The sequence below is a fragment of the Scylla paramamosain genome, chromosome 48, assembly GCF_035594125.1.
Source record: "Scylla paramamosain isolate STU-SP2022 chromosome 48, ASM3559412v1, whole genome shotgun sequence".
In the NCBI taxonomy this organism is placed as follows: Eukaryota; Metazoa; Arthropoda; class Malacostraca; order Decapoda; family Portunidae; genus Scylla; species Scylla paramamosain.
The window spans coordinates 4,253,835-4,258,834 of NC_087198.1; positions in this window are offsets into that span (position 1 = coordinate 4,253,835).

Genomic DNA, 5,000 nt, shown 5'->3' on the forward strand with positions numbered 1-5,000 from the left:
TCTCTCTCTCTCTCTCTCTCTCTCTCTCTCTCACACACACACACACACACACACACACTTTTCCACTCCGCTTCGCCTACAACGAAACATCCCCACACACCGGAGGAACTGCACACACAAGCAAAAATGGAACCAATTAATACAATATTTTATATGAGAGGAAAACAAGTACATCACAAACTGACGCACATACTCAAGGACGCCACGTACATAAACACAACTCCAGCAGAAGAAAATGAACATCGTCTCTTCAGGAAACCAGTAAACACATTTCGAAAAGCCTTACCTGAACCAATATATGAATAATACAACTGTTGTACTATTATTTTAGAAAACTAAATGAACTGAAACACCTGTGGCGCAGACAAGACGGCATTCCTGTCATATTTCATTCTCATACTTCTGTCACTGTTCTACACCCAACCTCTACTACTTCTTCTTTCAACCCCACTGTCTATCCCTCATTATCTGATTTGATCCCTCTTGTCTCACCAGCCACGCACATACATCAATAGCCTAAACAGGTGTGTAGAAGCCTTACAAAGGACTCCACCACCACCACCACTTCCTCCTCCTCCTCCTCTTCCTCCTCCACGCTTAACCCACATGGCGTCTGTGTGGAGCAATTACTGAAGGGAAGAAATAAGGTGAGAAGCGAAAAAATGCAGAGCTGAAGGAGGGAAGTGGAGCAGGAGGTGGAAGAGGTGTAGTGGGTGCAGAGAGAACAGAATGCAAGATATGAGCGCACAAGAGGAAAGAACGAGGGGGAAGAAGAGGGGAAAGAAGGGAAGAGTGAGAGGGGTAGAGGGTAATAGGAGGAAGGAGTGTAAAGCAAGGAAAGGAGTAAAAGAATGTAGAGGAAAGAAGAGAGGAAGGAAGGAATGAGGTGAAAAAGAGGGAATATGTAGTGTGAGACTGGGCAAGAGAAACGAATGAAAGGGTGCAAGAGAGAGAAAGATGCAGGAGAAAGGAAGGAAAGCGAAGGAGTATGGAGGAGGGAAGGAAGGCGCTAATGTGGAGAGGAAAACAAGAATGAATGAATGTAAGGAAAAGGAAGGAAGGAATTGCAGTGAAGAAAGAAAGAAAGAATGAAAGAAGAAGAGGGAAGGAGAGAATCGATGAGAGAAAGGAAAATAATGAATAACAATGGATGTGTAAAAGGGAAAGAGGCATTGAGTGGAAGCGAAAACGTGTTCATTATGAAAAGGAAGAAGGAAATGAATGATAGTGAATGAAAAAGGGGGAAAAAAAGGGGAGAATCCACATGAATAAATTGGGCAGAAGGAAGGAGTAGGTGGAAAATGGAAGAAGACGAAGTAGTAGGAAAAAGAAGAGATAAAAACAAAAAAAAAAGCACAGTAGCGATTTGTTACGAAAGAGGAAATACGAAAGAGGAAATAAAGTAGAGGAAAAACTATATAAATTAGATCACAATTCAGATTTAATTTCCTGCACGAGTTTGTTTTGTACTTTGTGTTGTGGTGGTGGTGGTGGTGGTACAGGAGTTAATGGCTGTGGTTGTGTTGCTGTTGTGTTGGGGCTGTGGTGGTGGTGGTGGTGGTACAGGTGTTAATGGCTGTGGTTGTGTTGCTGTTGTGTTGGGGCTGTGGTGGTGGTGGTGGTGGTACAGGTGTTAACGGCTGTGGTTGTGTTGCTGTTGTGTTGGGGCTGTGGTGGTGGTGAACCAGATGGTGTGGAGCTGGGGTTGTTGTTGTTGCTGTTGTTGCTGTTATCGATTTTTATATTGTTTTACAGAGAGAGAGAGAGAGAGAGAGAGAGAGAGAGAGAGAGAGAGAGAGAGAGAGAGAGAGAGAGAGAGAGAGAGATGTTAAAGGAAACCTGGTGTGTCGTGGCGTTGACCACACTGAAAGGCAGGCATCTACTCGTAACTAGGAGTAGCCGGAGATTATAGGAAGACGTGCCACGTAACAAGGAACATAATATACCATTTTGTCTCAATCCTTATTTATATTTCCAGTTCACATTACCCACATCAGTGCACTACACATTCTCGATCCAATGGGCATATTTGTTGCTCCAGTCTGGCACTACAGTCAGACTTGTAATTAGAACCAGTGGAGTTGGCACCGCACTTTCCACACGATCAGCTACACTGCCCTCACGTTGACACCACTTGGCCCGACTCGTCCACCTGGCAACCTAACGCCGTTGGCTGCTAACTCCTGCAACCATACACCAACATAACTATTCTTACACAACCCTCACTATGCATCACCCGATAATGGACAGTTGTTACCTAGCCCAACAATCACAATTCACTTTGTTCTCCCCGATAAGGAACATTATTTATAGAACCCGTTAAACACACAATGAATACTTAACACTTAAGTGTAGTTATCAATGCCTCTGAATAACACCTTATCCAATTGTGTGCAATAGAAAACACAGTGAAAACAATTACCAGGAAAGAAAAGAGTAAGTGTACTCACCTCAAGAGTGCAGGTGTGTAGACTCTGGGAGACGGGAGGAAGCAAGGCGTGAGGCGGGAGGTGCCTGTGGGGAGAGACACACTGTGCTTCATGCTCTTACATTTATACTCCACAAGCACAAGTCTGTACCTGTGTACATCTATCTATTTGTATCTATCTGTATAAACACACACAGAGAGAGAGAGAGAGAGAGAGAGAGAGAGAGAGAGAGAGAGAGAGAGAGAGAGAGAGAGAGAGAGAGAGAGTCATCCAAAAATGTACTCCTTGTTTGACTCGCTATAATTAACGGAATTTTTTTTTTTTTTCAGAAGCAGTTGGCCAAAATAATAATGTCAGAAGTAAGACAAAGCTTTGAAGAAAGAACATCTGTCATAAAGTGTTACTGGAGGCACGAAAATGTCAAAGAAGTGCAAAGACAATTCAGAAGACACTTTGACAGGGATCCACCCAGGTGACGCACCATTGCTCGCATCACAGCTAAGTTTACACCAGATGGAACTATTCACGACCTCCATAAGCAAGCATGTGTAGTAGTAGTAGTAGTAATTGTAGTAGTAGTAGTAGTAGTAGTAGTAGTGGTTGTAGTGGTATTAGTGGTGGTAGTAATACTAGTGGTAGCAGTAACAGAAGTAAGGAGAGTAGAAGCCTTTGTGAGAGGAAAAAAAGTAGTAGTAGCAGTAATAGTAGTAGTAGTGGTAGAGGTAATATTTGCGATTTGTTACTACTACTACTACTACTACTACTACTATTACTACTACTACTGCTACTACTACAACTACTACTACTACCTCTACAACTATTACTACTACTGCTGCTAATAATACTATGTGAATATTAATAGTAATGCCTTAAAAATTGTTGCAAAAACAGCTGCAGTAGTAGTATTTATATTAGTAATAGCAGTAGTAATAATAGTGGTAATAATAGTAGTAGTAGTAGTTTTTGTTGTTATATTGTTACTATAATTGTTATCAATATCACACACACACAGTAGTAGTAGTAGTAGTAGTAATAGTAGTTATAGTAGTAGTAAGAGTAGAAGCAATAGTAGTTTTAATAATTTAGTATAATTTAATTATTTGATTAATTTTATTTATTTATTTATCTATTTTATTTTATTTATCTATTTATTTATTTATTTTTTATTTTTTTCGTAGATATATGGTGTTTTTTGTGGATATGAGTGTGTTTGTTGGTTGAACAAGTCCCTGTATATGAAGTAGACCTTTGTGTGTCGCTCAAGTACCGAACGGCCTGGAAACACTGAGCGAAAGGGACGCCGCTCAGTCTGCAGCCAGTGTGGCAGCGTATCTTGTGTGGTGCGCGTGTGTATCGCATTGTGTTCCTCCTCAAAGACTTAGTGGTGGTCAAGATAACCAGGATTGGCCAAGCCCTCCCTGAAGTGTGCTACCAGTAGTGTACCAGGTGTGTTGAGTAGCCGCCAGGTGTACAGCCATACGTGTGTTGTGTACATGTGCATGTTGTGTACAGAAAGACCTCCTGCTGGTGTTTTGTTAGTCCCATCATGCCTCTGGCCCGGGAAACTACACTTGCCCCTCCTCTCAGAGACGCCATCTTGTTGTGTCAGTCCGAGACGCCTCCTTCCCCCCCACCTCTCTCCCCACCACCCGCCAGCCACTCCTTCTCACTTCCGCCAGCACTTCTGGCCGCCCAATAGCCAGCAGCACCTTCACGGCAACTACCTGCCAGCACGCCTTCCTGTCCTTATCTCCTCCCACTCCCTCCCCCCTTCCCTCAACCCACTCCTTCCTAATCCCATTTCGCCACCCACTCCTGCCAGGCCCCTACCAGCAACCCACTCCTTCCTGCTCCAAGCCTGCCAGCCGCCCCTTCCCGCCCCCCACCTACCATCCACTCCTTCCGGCCCCCACCCGCCTCACGCTCCTTTCCCCTTTCCGCCGCCCACACACGAGGTGCTCTCCTCGCTCCCTCCCCCCACTCATGACGTCACGGACAGCGGTGACAGTGACTGGCTGGTGTGAACCGCACCTCACACCCGCTCTACCTAAATACTGCTACTACTACTGCTACTGCTGCTACCACTGCTGTTACTATTACTACTGTTACTTCTACTGCTACTATTACTACAACTACAATTACTAGTGCTACTAGAATTCTATTACTACTATTACTGCTACTGCTGCCACTACTGGCGCTACTACTACTACTGCTGCTACTACTACTACTACTACTACTACTGCTACTACTATTACAACTACTACAATTCTGTTACTACTACTACTGCTGCTACTACTACTACTACTACTACTGCTACTACTATTACAACTACTACAATTCTGTTACTACTACTACTACTACTACTACTACTACTACTACTACTACTACTACTACTACTACTACTGCTACTACTACTACTCGTTCTACTTCTACTACTGCTACTAATACTGATATTAGCTTTACTACTACTACTACTACTATTATTACGATTACTGTTACTATTATTACTTCTATTAGTATTACTACGACTATTATTATTACGACTACTTTTATTACAAAAATTAATACTAC